Source organism: Coturnix japonica, chromosome 18 (genome assembly GCF_054131305.1).
Source record: "Coturnix japonica strain WE chromosome 18, WE-NBRP24, whole genome shotgun sequence".
In the NCBI taxonomy this organism is placed as follows: domain Eukaryota; kingdom Metazoa; phylum Chordata; class Aves; order Galliformes; family Phasianidae; genus Coturnix; species Coturnix japonica.
The window spans coordinates 4269003-4283974 of record NC_140680.1 but is presented as its reverse complement, the minus strand read 5'-3'; the positions used below and the strand labels follow the sequence as shown (position 1 = coordinate 4283974).

The 14972-nt window shown below is 44.3% G+C and overlaps 1 long non-coding RNA gene across 3 annotated transcripts in view; it reads right to left on the bottom strand.

Annotated features, from left to right (window-relative positions):
- Positions 1–14972, bottom strand: part of LOC107320235 (uncharacterized) — a 107997-nt gene that overhangs the window by 20331 nt on the left and 72694 nt on the right. For 2 of the 3 annotated variants that reach the window (XR_014935612.1, XR_014935613.1), the window contains 2 exons: positions 6934–7073; positions 2949–3107 (listed from right to left, as the gene is read on the bottom strand). This is a non-coding gene — a long non-coding RNA (uncharacterized LOC107320235). The remainder of the gene's footprint in view (positions 1–2948; positions 3108–6933; positions 7074–14972) is intronic. The other variant, XR_014935614.1, reaches the window with a different exon arrangement.

Here is a 14972-nt window from a genome sequence, read left to right as displayed (position 1 = left end):
ACTGCTTGCTAAATCAGGCGCTTCTTTTCTGCTTTGCAATTGTGCTCTGCTGCCTGCCAAGGGAAGCTCTGCCTCTGGAGGCTTCTCTGGGCCTCTGGAAACGGTGTCTTTGGGTTTAGTCCAGAAAGACAAAAAAGCAAAACCAAGAGCTGCAACCTAGAAGCAGAGATAGATACTCTGCAGAGGTTTATCCTCCTCCTACCTAAATGAAAACCACAGAACTGCTAAGCAAGCTCTGACTAGAAGAAAAAGAATTAATGAAACTTGCTTGCTGTGTCTGCATCGGAAAATGTTAATGCTCAGCTAAAGAGCAGACACTTGAGTTTCCTCAAATAAGTTCATGTTTTCAGTTGCTTTTGGAAAAACAATCAAATTTGCATATTTTTACCAAAACATTGAAAGTACTTCAGTCTTTCATTTTGCAGGAAACTGAAGCAATCAAGCTGGTCCTGTAGCAAAGTTTGAGAAGAGACCAAAAGCCATTTAGAGCTGGTTGCTGCTTTCATAATGAACCGAACTGGCAAATAACCTTACTCTTTTCCTGTCCATGAGATACCCAGGAGATAAGCACCTATTAAAGTAGGACAGTGCCTCCACCACTTCCCTGGGCAGCAGTTCCAGGGTCAGATCGCTCTTTTGGACTCCCAAGCAGGTCACCAGAGAAGGAACAAGGTCAAATACCAAACATCTCTAGGTGCCAAACTTAGCAACAGTGTTACTGGTCTGTTGTTAAAAGTAAAGGTTCATTAGATTATGTAAATAGCTCCGAATCTGAGATCTGAAATTTCTACAGGAGGTCACTTGGCAAAGCTCGAGGTCTCCTTGCAGAATGCAAGAAGGAAGGAGCAGACATTTCTTATTCCTGCAAAAGGGAAGGGAAGACACAATGGGGAGAGAGACCAGGGCTACCCCTGACCCTGGCAGCCTGCTCAGCTCAGGGGACACACAAGAGAGATGTCCCAAAACACCAGACACAGCCTGGGCAGTGTGGCTGGTGCCAAGTGAAGCCTGGCTGCCAGATATTCTGTGCGCACAGAACAAGGCAGTCATGATGAGGAATTTCTCTCCTCCAGTTATGACTGACAAGAAAAGGAATAAGAAGATAGGAGCTGAAAAGCTGTGTGCAGTAACCTTTCCCTTTGTCAGAAATGTCAAACCAATTCCTAACAGCTCACTTTAAAATGCATTTTACGTCCTCTTCTTGACATCTTTCCCACCTCCCCAATGTTGCCAGAAGATACAAATTCGCTCTGACAGCCAGAAGGGGAAGGGAAAACAAGAGAGAAAATTTAGAAAAGCAAAACAAATCCCCACTTTTTATAACCATCATTGCAGACAACAAGACTTGGGATAACACACTTATCACACTTAGTGACCAATCAGCCATGAACCACCTTCTCCATGCCAAAAAACATAGCACAAACCAGGCAGAAACAAGGTTACTTATCCTAGCAGGACACAAATTTTGTTGTCCTGTTTCCCTGCTAAACGCTGATAGTGCTTTGTAAGATCACATCAGGTTCATTTTCTTATAGCCTTTCTATTCTCACAAACCTCTTCCTTTCCTTTCCTCCATCATGTTGTACAGCAGAAACCCATATCTTTGCATCAGGAAAGCTGTGCGAATGAACGAAGGTGCATATCACACAAAGACAAAAAAGAAAAGCAACAACGAAAGCCAAGAACTGCACAATAAATAGAACAGGGAGGGGTTTTAAAAACTCTCACATCTGCATTTTGCTACGTAATAGGTTAACTTGCTTCAAAATCAGATATCCTGCCTGATCAGCCAGCCAGGCTTCCACCACACTCAGCAAAGAGATAAAGAGTAAATCAGGAGAACAATCGACCACACTTCTTTTACTGACCACACTTCTTTTACTAAGCTATTTTGGGATGGACTAAATCATTGCTTAAAGATTAGAGAATTAACACAGACCAGACATCCAACTCATATACAGTTATAGTGCCCAACCTTAATGTCATGGCTCAGGGTAGTTTACGTGAGCAGAAGCATGGCAGCTCCTCCGAATTCCTCAGAGTATTTGGGGTGGGAAAACACAATCCTATGGATTTTCAATAGCTGCTTGCTTTAACACAAACCCTAAGCATAAGGCCATGTCAATGACTGCATTACCTAAGCAAACCTGTAAGTCTAGCTAGAACTGGGGCAAAAACTATAGGAACAGAAGAACTTCACACCACACAAAATCAATGCTAGCTCTAGTCTAAGCAATGGGAGTTGCTTTGTCATTTGCAGCTGCACTGAGGACAGCAGCCAGTGTTAAAAAATGCCCTTTATGTTGTCAGTGTAGAAAAGCCCTCACAGACCTGAAAAACGTTTTTATCCATATGCCACCAAGTCCCCTTGGACTCCTTTTTAACTTCAGCCACTTCCTAAGAATAAGAAATAACCGCCAGTCGAGTCAGTGCTTCCCCTCCTCTAAATGCTCGGTGAGCACAAACCTCAGCCGCTCTTACCTATTTCTTGTGTTTACCCAACGGATCACAGCAAAGAGGGTGAGGAGGAAGAAGTTTATAATAGGAAAATAATCAATGGTGACATGCCATTGCTGTCTGCAAGGCAATCATTAGCAGCTCAGGAGGGACCTCGGGGCTCCTGTTTGCTCGGCGTGTGGTTGCCTCCTGCAGAGCTGAAGCTGTAGGACAGACATCAGCAGGTGCCTCTTCTGCTGCTCTTGCTCCAGCCCAGGAAATTCAGTGCAAGTCAGGCAGCTAAATTACACCTCTGGGTTATTATCTGAGGTATTAATTACCACGTTCTCCCTAATTATCCTCTCTTAACACACTCAGTTGGTTTGCGAGAACAATGCAAGGTTGGCAAACAGTGGCATTTAAAAACGATTGGGTCAGAGGCTCAGCTGATATAAAGCAGCACAGCAGGTTTATGGAAAGGTCAGCCTGTGCTGGAGCTGGAGTTTACCCACCGTTTTATGAGGCTGTGAGCTGAGTTTCAGAGCAGCTGACATGTCCCAGCCAGCTGGCTGGAGGAGAGATGAACTGTTTGGATCCCTGGTTCTCTGGTCTACGATGTAACCATGTGCAAAGTGCTGCTCCCATGCACAGCCTTAACCCAACTTTCTGACCTACAATAAATAAAAACACAACACAACGTCAGCATCTGCAGTCAAAGCTTTTCTTTCATCTCCTATTCCACTCTGTAGTCAGACTTGGGGAACCTGAGGATATTCTGATATATGTTGGCTGTCCTGTTCTTGAAATAACCAGACCACCGTGGACTGACAGTAGGTTCACTGGCATATATAATGTCATATTTACAACAGAAGACAGTTCAGCCATGTGCTTCCTTACCTTCGTGTGAACTGTTCCCAGGCTGGCACCTTGCTCAGCTGCAGCATCAGCCTGAGGGACACAGCCCAGCTCCTCAGACTCATCCACCTCTGATGTGGCAGATATCTGATTGGCACAGTCTCATTGGAGCCTTGAGGCATTCTCCACCCCATGGTTGGAAAAGACCTCTAAGATAGCGCCAAGTCCAACCCCACCAACCCATCCCCGCTGACCACATCCCTCATTGCCACATCTCCACAGTTCTCAAACACCTCCAGGGATGGCGACACCCCCACCTCCATGGGCAGCTGTACCACTGCATCACTGCACTTTTGGAGTGAAAATAGTTCCTAACATTTCTGAAGACAGAGACAGACAATGAAAACATCACCCAACTTTCTATAGAGAGCTGACCTAAGCTCCATTAGTCCTCATGACATTACCCATGGGATAGGAGGCACTCTGCAAATATCAGCAGAGCGCTGTGTTCATCTGCCTTCAGAGTTCACAGTTTAAAAGAGAAGATTCTGAGGGACCCAGAAAATAAAGCTCCAAGCAGGCTATACATATATTTCAATGTACAGAGAGAAGCAATAGAAATCCCATCTTAACAAACTGTCCTCCAGCTCAGAGAGTGAAATCCACTCTCCTGAAGGTCACTGCTAGCTCTATGTGTATCATTTAAGTCTCTCTTAGGCCTGTAGCTGTCATAAAGGCCACATGCTGTTGGAATTGTTTATCCTGACAGAAGATGTGCGTGGTTTTCAAGAACAAACTGTAGTGGCTGCATTTTTAACACAATGCCTACAACACGTAATCAGGGCAATATGAGTGACACTCATCTTTTTCCATAGGAAAGAGTCAAGGCACATTTAGGGCAGTCATGTTACAGTGCCGGAGAAACAATCTCTGCATGAATTCATTAATGACAAAAAGAAAACTACCCAACAAAGCAGCAAAAAACAGGAGCATATGTTATGAAGGCCCTCCATCCTCTCCTTGTAAGCCCCTTCAATGGCTCTGAGCTCTCTATGAAAGTATCGCTGTTGTTTCCCCAGCAGTGTTGCATCACAAAGGTGACCTTGTCTGTGTTGCTACAAAATATTCAGGATACCCAGGGTTGGATCCTGGTTTCTACCTGCACTGCACAGGGAGCCATTTCAGGTAGTTCTACAACCCATCACTGTCAAAGGAAACCTCTGCACCAAGCCAGAGTAAATCTGAGTTCTCAGGGCCTCCCTTTTTGTCTAGAGGAGAGATGTTTATGCTGATGAATAGATTGGCATAAGAGCAACAAGGTGCAAGAGATCCAAATCCCTGCTGCTGTTAATATACATGAGTCACCACCGCTGCGTGAGCCAAACGTGCTTCCAAACAGAGCTGCAGTTTGTCCTTGGTTGTTCAGTTGGGCAAAGGCAAGTTTGCAAAACTTCGTTTTTTTTCTGTGATTCAATCCCTTGACATAATAGAAATCTCTGTCTCAATCTGCTTACTGGGAAATATCAAGCAAAGAGGGCTATTGTGTGTTTGCATTTTAGTAATAGTTTACAACTTGAATTCTACTTCTCTTTTAGTCCTGCTGAACTCAGAGAAAGCAACAAATACACATATATACGTACACATATATATGTACGTATATAGCTGCCAAATAGATTTCTTGGAGGAAAGCAGAAAAGTGTGAATAATGGGTTCTGAAGTATGGATAATTAACAGATCAAATACCCCAGGGACTGGGGAATTTTTTCATCAACTGCAGATATTCTCCTTTCCTATATTTCTAAATAAATTATGTGTACCCTCCAGGTACATTTCTTCTCCTAGTTCATATAGTAAAAATAGAGGTGTCCACAGTGGGGGCAGGGGAGGCTGCTTATTTCTTTTAATTTAATTTAGTGCTTCTGACAGTGAGAAAATGACAGCCCTGGCTGCAGTTAGGAGTCATAAGGACAGCTGCTGCCCAAACCTCCTGAGCAGAACACCTCTACCAAGGCATCTCTACTCCTACACAAGAACACTGTTTAATTTAGTCAAGCAATGCCAAACTAGAGAAGCTCGCCATTGTCAGCAGGATGGTCCCTGGGTGCAAATGGCTGCAGCCCTTCCCTAGGGTTCCAAGTCACATTCCAGCAGGCTTTTTAAAAACATTTCCTTACTTCTCACGTATTTATTCTGCTTCTTGGTATACCCAGAGCTAAGGAACATAGAAGCCTCCAGTAACATGAAACCCAAGCTGTTTTCTTTTTACCCAAAGCAGGACAAGGATAGAACACAGGAAAGACTCATTTCCTCTCCCCACACAGATGTTTATCTGCCACTAGAGTCACTTATCACCAATCCACAGCTGATGTATGCTCTGAAAGGTGCGTGCTACTTTGCCCATACACCTTTAGAATTAAATGACTATACGAAAGAATGGCTCTTCATTGGGGTGGTTTGGCTGCTGATTTGTGGAAGCAGTCAGGGAATGAGGCTTTAGAAATGGACACTCCGGTGCAACCTAGGAGCTCAGAAAAGCAGACTTTTCATAGCAATTCTCCCAGCACAAGGTAGAGAGCCAGTGCTCTGTATTCTGCTAATATCACAAGAAAAACAATGTAACTTACTTGAAATAAACAAGCATGATAAAGTGTTTCAAAGCTTTTTTCCCCCCCTAATGAAACACTGTCATCCTAGAAGCAAAACAATAGTCTTCCCTTAGTGACAGCAATTTAATAGCGGGGACGTTAATTAATTTCATCTCTGCATCAGTGCTTTGTTTTATTTAAACTCCCATTCTGCAGCCACTGGGGTGTTTGGGCATCTGCAAAGCCAGTGAGGGTCCTGGATTGCAGCCAAGGGGAGGTCTGGGGTAGGTGGCAGATGGCAGAGCAGTGGAGACATGGAGATGGCTCTAAGTTACTGTGTCAGGGTAGCTGTAATTGTTCACCAAGAGTTGAAGGGTGCTGCAACCAGAAGTGAGATACACTCCAACTATTCATACTCAGCTTAGGCAGTGGGATGACCATAAGTCTTGGCTAGCAAAAATGAAAATATGACTACTACAGGTAGGCTTTAAGGACTCAGATAATCTAAAACCATCTATTCTTCATCTTTGTCGGGGGGAAGTTTGCAATATTGATTCAGCAGGGACCCAGAATTATGGCTATTACATATGTGAATGACAGTGGTTTTCCTCCCTAGAAATCTCCTCACTGGATTACAATGATGAACTGAATAAATTTGGCCAAGGTGCATGGAACAACCAAATCCCTTGCACAGAAATGCAAAAGTAAGGTTTGATGTAACCCACAGCCCTTGCTAAATCCTGAGCTACAGCCTACTAAGGCCTGGAAAAAACATAATTCAACGTCAAGGAAAGTTGTCGGTCATGAAGCACTATCAGGGAGATATCTCCATCAGCAGCCCCACTGAAAATCAAATAGATCCTCCATTGTACTATGCAATTAACCTATGTAAATACGTGCTACTGACTGCTTCTTTAACAATTCAATTCCTTTGCTTGTCAAGCCATAAAAAGTCATGGGCAAACACTGCTCAGAAGAGCACCTCTTTGGTGAGCAGTCCCCTCCATCCTGGGAGGAACACGGGGGGTAAGCACTACTGATGTGACAGCCATCTTACCTTTCTCTGCAGGCAGACTTTAAAAGTTGATTCTTAGCTCTTTGCTGGTGCTGTAAGAAACTTCTCACAGCCATTCAAGTCCTTGTTGTTGTTCTTAACCATCTTCTCCTTGCTCTGAAGCCAGGGCCGGTAACCATGCACTGAAATGTTGAAATAAGGACAGAAAAGTGCTTCTGTGGACAAATCAGTTCTCCCTGTTTCTTGCTAAGAAAGCACAGGCAGATGGTGCATAAGGAAGAAGGCAGCAGCAATGGTGCCTAAAAGGCAGCCCAGAGGATTCCCAGCTGGTGATCCCAGAAATAGGAAGCTGCACTGGTTTGCCTTCACTTCGCTTCTATCACATTGTTGATGCATTGCTGCTCCTGTTCCTATAGAGGACAGTGACTGTGTGTCTTAACATTCATACATCCCAGGACATGAACTGTCCTCTGCTCTGGGAGTTCTAAAAAGAGGATCAGATTTCAGCTGCACAACACCAGAAGTTCTGGCATATCAGCCCCTGTCTCAGTAGGCTCAGGTCCTTCATTCATCATCTAGAGCCTCTTCCAGATATACACAGAAAGCCAGAGGAGCTTTGATGCAATAAATCAGGGGCTGGTGGGTACCTTATAAAACCTACAGCCAGTCTGAACTCCATATCTAGGGAGAGCTGCATCATTTTCTGATTTTTAGATTTATTTTACTTCTAAGACATGCAAATTGTAAGCCAACAAGAAGAAAAAGGAGTGTTCTTTCTGCAGCAAGGGAGCAAAGCTGGATACAGCAGAGACCCACTGAAGTGTAATTCCATAAAGAAATAGGACTTTGGTGATGAAGTCTTTTGTGTAGGCATTTGCACATTTGTGTAATGGGTCCCAGCGCTCATTGCACTGTTAGACTTTGAACTAAGGTTATTGTTACCATTTTGCTGTCTACCTAAAAACAATTCCAGTTCAGAGACAGAGTTTTGCATCAGATGAGCTATGTCAGATCTTTCCTATACATTTTACTGACCTACTCTGAGGATGTAACCCCAAGGAGAAAGAGAAACATAGTTGGGCAGTCCCAAAACCTACTGTTGCTTCAGCTTTATTAGCTGTTGGCCTGGGCTCTATGAAGGGCTATTCAGTCTTACTCTGACCTCACACCTCATATTTCAAAATCATCTGTGAGATTGGACCCCCCCACCCAGTCTTTATGGCATCCAACCATGATGCCAAGCTCAAGGTTTCCCATAAGTGGGGATACAGCCCTGTCTGCTAAGCAGGGTTTCTGTTGAAGGGATTTTCTTTTGTAACTACTTAGGAACCAACAGAGTATGGAAAATGCCAGAAAATGGTTGGGAAGCAAAAGGCAAGAACATATAACAGTGGGGAAACATCCTCAAAAAGAGTGGCAAGAATATATAAAGTCAAGAGCTGCATTACAATTGTGGATTCCTCTTGAACATCAGTGCTAGACCTGGAGCTGTCACCTCCCCCTGCCTGGTACCCAGCAGTAAAGCAGTGACAGCAGCATCCTCTCTATCTGAGGTGCTGCTGTGGTGGTTAATGCTCACACTTCTGGTGCTGGCTGAGTGCAGTCTCAACAAAGCAAATCACATCCTCAGGGTTCTTTGCCATTAGAAAGTAAGCTTAATTAGATTACTGCATAGATGTAAATGGAAAACATAACTTGTGGAGAACTGCAACACCCACCCACACAGACTCTGCAGAACAATCCAGAAATGCTGCATAATTCTGTCCCTACAAACGCACATCACAGAGCACAGTCATGCAGCCAGCACCACGAGCCGTAGCATTTTTATGTTTTGTCAATAATTCTCTCCAGCAGCTCACAAGGCTGGCAAAGCCCAAGGCTATAGCCACCAGTTTTTATGAGCATAATAAGCAGAGTTTATTTCCACAGCACAGACATAAACATTTCTAGGATCCCAGCCACGTACAGAGGGCACCTGAGACACCAGCAGCTGTCTCCAGCTCCATTTGACCCCTTGAAAAAGAAGGCACAGAAAATGCTATCCCAGCAGGCATTAATGCAGGTTAATTAAACCTAAACTGCTCAGCAGGGGCATGGTGAATTGAGGAGCGGTGCTTCTCCAGGCTGCCCAGTGCTCCAGTCCCACTGTGGTGTGATCATTAATGGTTCTCATACAAGCCTCAGGGCTCATTTGCCTGACAAGAGCAAAGCAGTAATTTTACTGTTGAACACTTGCAAAAATGATGCCCTGACTGTTATCAAAAGTGACAGGCAAGTTATGTGAGCAGTTAACTGAAGGTTACTTTTTAGGGCCAAACCTCTGAATAGATCAGACATCAATTAGTTCACGCGTGGAGGAAGAGGGGAAAGAAAACAAAGAGAAAAAAAGGAAGGAGGAAAGAAACAGAAGGGGAAAGGAAATAGCGGCAAAGAGATGGACTTAATTGGTGCCCCCAATCAGTGCTCTGAGGGACAAGAGGAGGAAGACATTAAGCACAGCAGCAGCTGCCCATGCTCAATGGGAGCCATGGCTGGGCCGGACGGTGGCAGCTGCTGCAGCTCAGGCAATGCAGCTGGCACTGCAGGAAGGAGCCGAGGCTTCAGCACATAGAGGAGAAGTGTCCTTCAATCTGTGCCTCCCCCAGGGCTGTGGGGCTTTGGCTTTCCTCCACATCCCTCAAGCAAAAACCTCTTGAGAAACCTTTCCAAGGTACAAAATTGTTTATGAGACAGGCACGTTGAAGAGGACCTAAATTAGCCATAGAGTGAAGGTAACTGATCATCCTCCAGTTAAAAGTTTTTAGGAAAAAACAGAATATTTGAGACCTGGGAAACTGCTTAAGGAAAAGCTTTCAGTTCTGACAATGTTTCCCAGATTAAAAAACAGACAAAAAAACCACCAACATTTTCTTTAGTGAAATCAAATATCAGACCTGAGTTGCTTTAAATGAAGTGTTAGTTTCTTTCAACCTTCAAATACAACAGTCTGCAAAAACAAGAGCTAAATGAAGATACAGTGCAACGCTACAATCAAAATGAAGCCTTCCATTTAAAATAACGAAGTCCTTGTTTGCTCTTGCTCAAACACAGCATGGAACCATGACTTTTGTTCCAAGACAAACGCAAAAAAGATGGTGCCTTCTCTGCACTGAAGCATCTTAACTGCTTCACCTGATGGCAAATGTGAGAATAAAAGCAAGAAAAGGGAACATACAACCTGTGCCCTCACTTATTATCAAGAGCTTGGTGAAGCCTGCCTGGCTCAGAAAGCCACATCCCCATCACCTGCAGGGCAAGGAACCAGAGGTGTATTCCCCAAGCCCTGCCTGTGTTTTCTGAAGGGCTTTGCTGCTAACAGTTTCCTGTGTTGGCTGCTAACTGGGTAGGCAGCTCTGCTGGGTTTCTCTGAGACAGCTCAGAACAAACACAGTGGATCTCTGATCTTTACCAACAAGAAGATCAATATGTGGCAGAATGATAGGATCATAAAATCATTACAGTTGGAAAAGACCCCTAAGATCCCCAAGTCCAACCCCAGCCCGCCCCCACCATGCCCATTGCATCACCACTCTTCCTGAGAAGGAATGTTTCCTAATATCCAATCTGAGCCTCTCCTGGCACAACTTAAGGTCATTACCTCTGGTCCTATGGGAAGATGCAGGGGAAATAAGACTGAGACCCAAAAGAATTAGACCTGTAGACAACAACACGAACTCAAAGAACGAAAGGTTTTTACGCAGTTAGTGATGATGGTCTTAGAAATACAGACAGACACACACACATATATATTTAATAGCTATTCTCTCTTATGATCAGCAGAAGGAGAGAGGAGAAACAGACTGCTTGCATCTCCGCCTCCCTCCCACACCAGCTGCCAGCAGCACAGGGCATGCGGTCCTACACAGGTGGGTGACAGACACTGTCTGTTGCCTTGGGGGCACCCAGGGACACCCAGCCCTGGTCCCCAAGCCTATCAAAACCCAGAGCCGTGTGCTCCTGGGGAGGCACCGAGATGGTGCATCGAGATTAAAACATACGTTATTTATTGCCAGATAAGTTCAATTTGGGAACTGTCAGCCCTGACAGGACCATAAATACTCACAAGGCTGGGCTCAAGCTGAATGGATCCCATGGGTTTTGGATGGGAATACTGCAGCTGGGAGCTTGTTTCTCTGAACATCCACTCTCCCCTCATCCCTCACCTTCACCCCACCTTTTCTGATCTTCATCATCCCCAGCAAGGTCAGCATTTTGCTACACTGGCTGGCTCATGGAGCACACCCGAGCTTGACTGATATAAGCAGACTTGATGCAGGCAGGGACTAAACCTTACAGCGAGCACCCGTTGGTTTTCCGATCACATCCGGACTGGCTGTCAGGCTCCAAAGGCAGCAGGATTTATTGCACTGAAACACAGCAGCAGCAGAAGCCCGTGAGGAGCCTACGGAGCTTCATGTACAGGAATAAAAATTTCAGGGCCGCTTGGAGATATGAAATATTTCTTAATTACTTTCTGTTCCAGCACAGCTTGAGGCTCTTTTTTTTTTTCTTCCTGTTGTTGTTCTTGGGGTTTGTTTGGTGGTTTTTGCCACTTTTTTTATTTTAATGTGGCTGGTTGCAAAGCAGTATCAATGCCAACTGCTGTCTGATAAAGGACAGGCAATGGCTTTGCTGGGGGACCGGCTGCTCATGCAGGATGCTGGCACAGAGAAGGTGACAGCCTCTGTCAGCACGGGATCATTTACCTCAAACTGAAACACATTAAAAGCTCCTCTCCCAAGACATTTATCCATAATGGCTTTGTGTAGAGGTGCACTATTGTAACATTGGCTTAAAAGCAGCCTGGACAGGCTCTTCACATTGACTCCTTCCTGCCCATCACCAGACCATGCAGTCATGCTCCTTCTGCTCAACAGTATTTTTAACATATTCCTAAGGCACATTTTTTTCCATCATCCCTAATACTTCACCTTGCTTCCTCTCCTACCCCTCCTGTCCAAGCTCTGCCTCTAAGATAAACATGATGCAGTTCACTGCCAAGGTCAACACCTCAGACACCAAAGACCCACTGGGTTTGCCTCATACATCACTGTAGTTTATCATAACCCTGACACCCCTAGCAGGCCAGAGCTAAGGAGAAAGGCCTCTCATCACCTCCTCACATCCCATTCTCAACCACTTCACATGTGTTCTACAGAGCTGAGAACAAGGCAGCACTTGCTATACGCAGCCTTCCCACCCATGCTGCAGTTGGTGCTCCAGCTTTCAGCCAGGGAAAATTGGTTCTGCATAGCTATAAAACAGAGCACCCTGGGATCTACCTCAGAACAACAAGCCTCCGAATCAAACAAGTGGCATGAGCAGCATTTGCTTCCCTGTTAGCAGAACTGCTTGTATCTTTGTTCCTAAAAATGACAGGTTTTCTCCCTGCTCACCAGGCTGGAAGGACAGCAGGGGTGGGCAGCTGGATGGAAAAGAGAATGGCAGTTCTTGCCAGGACAGCCCAATGACGGTGGTAGGCCATGTTTTTTAATCTTTTCTAGGTTAAACACGGGCAGTTGTGTCTTGCTATATTACATTACATAATGTGATTGGCTGATATAGTTTGATAGCTTGAATCCAAGAACATAGTGACTCATGTAGGAAATTGGAAGCCTCCTTGTCTCCAGCGTAGTGTCTCCAGAAGCTAGAGTGAATCAAACTGATTGTGTTCATTCCATTTTCGTTGCTTAGTAAACAGCTATTCATTTAGTTATTTTTAAAGCCTGTGAAGGAAATCTCCTCAGTGATGAATTAAAGGCTTGGGCAATTGATTCTCTAAAATACAATATTTTTAGGAAACATCCCAAAAATGGAACAACAGAAGAAGAGAATGTCAGACTCAGGTGTCAGAGCTCCTGGGCTGCAGCCCATATCTCCAGCATTAACTTCAGAGCAAGGCAGTTCGCTTTGCAGGGTGCTGGGAACCCACTGCTTTAGGAGCTGACTGCTTTATGTTTTGTTTTTTGACTAAAAGCCTGAGCTTTCCTGTAACCTTTCCCTCCCCCATCTGGCCATCTTGGTTTGCCCAGATATAAGGACCCATTTCATAGAAGCACCGTAAATCTTAATTAAGATCAGTAAACCACAGATGAAAAGGATGGTATGTGTACACAACTATCAGTATCAGGTTCAGCCTCTAGAAAGCACGGACTTTCATGCTGTACCATGCACAGCAGCAATAAGAAATGTACGAATGCCACAGCGTTATTGATTTGGTAGCTACTAAAAAGCTCCAGGATCCCTGGCAATAAAAGAGTGATAATGAGAAGTAGCCAGGAGAGCAGTCTTTCAGCAAATAGTATTTGCATTCACTGGGACAAGAGCATAAGCTGTGTTTATCAATAGAGAGCTGAGGGATGGTTTGAATGCAGGGGATTAGCCAAACTCATTTTGCATTTGGTGAATGTGGTTTACCTTTATGGCGCTGCCCACAATTGCATCATTACAGAAGAGTAACTCATCCACAAGGGAAAGACATCTTTCAGAGAAGAATCTAAATAATCTAACTGCTCTTTCATTTCTTTATTTATTTTTGTTTGTTTGGTAAAGCCCTTAAATTTCCCACAGCTGAAATATCTTGGTCTACTTATACCCAGAACATGCAGGAACACAGCTGCCTTACAAGATGAAGGAAACACAGAATGTTAAACTGCCCTAACGAGTAGTCACTATGTAATGAAAAAGAAGATAAAGTATGGCTTTATAAAAGCCAGAAGTGTCAGAGATTTCTCTTGGGAGGGCAGTGTAATGTAATTAAGGCCAAGTACAGTCATGAAAAGAGCTACCTTGGGGATGTATGTTGTCTGGTACTGCCCCTTGAAACCCTTCTGATCTCCGGGTAAATGAGGACGCAGCTCCAACAAGCTGCCTTCTACAATTTACCATAGCAAGGTAATTCCAAGAGCAGAAAGGAGGATTGTTAGTAAACACCATCCGCTCTCCTACAGAGAAAGGGGAAAGATGCTGCTGTGCTTTAACAGAGACTACATGAAATAAAAAAAGGCTGCTTTGTTACTGCGGGTTATTAGCATAGGTACAGCCATAATTTTGTTGTTCCCTGCTGCTGCCGCAGCCAGACAGCTCTCACTCGTAGAGCAGAAATCCTGCTGAAATCATCCTCTGAGTGAGCTTACAGTGCTTTGAACAAAAGGCAAGGGCACGATGGATGCAATGGATGCCTGGCCTTCCTCCTACGTGCTTGGTGACACATGAGCTGCAGTCACATCCTCCACTCATCACCCCACATACCCCATCCTTAGGCCACAAACAGCTCCCAATAGACACTGGGGGCACTTTGCTGCAATTCAGATCTTAAAAAGTCTATTCTTTTTCTTTGCTTATTTTTTCCCCCCCCTCTTTCATTAAACAGCAGATTCTCCCTCCATTTATCTCCTTTCTGGTTGAATATACTCTCATGGCTGCCATATATGTCCCACATAGCAAGATATAAAGGAGCACTCCACACCTCCCAAGAATCCCACTTATTAAGTGGTTAATTAAACAACGATTACACTTCCTCTGGTAGTGCTGTACAGGAAGAAAAACTTGGGGAAAAGAATAAAGTAAAGAAAAAGAAGAGTACAAAGCAAATTCCTCCAGTGTTTCTTGTCTTGGAACTGCATTCAACTCCTGCTGGCAGAAAGTTTATAGCCCTCTGCAGCGATCCCAGCTGGGCGATTTTTTGCTGCCTCTCAGACACAAATACCATGTAAATTCTCTTAAATTACTTGGTAACTAAGAATGATATGCTCAGTAAATACCCTATCGCTACATAACACAGTAATTACATATTCTACATCCAGGTAGTAATTCTATTGCCTGTCGATTACTCAGTGATTACGCTTTGAAGTAATTACTGTGACACCTACGTACTCCAGGTGATAAAGCAGCAATAATTTTGTATCCATTCTATGGGGAATTGGATTCCCTATAAACACCTCCACCCTACATATGGTGTAAAAACCAAGTCTGAAGAACTTCTAAGGACAGTGAGAAAGGGAACGTGTCCTTCCTCCCAGCTTACTGGTGGGCCAAATCTT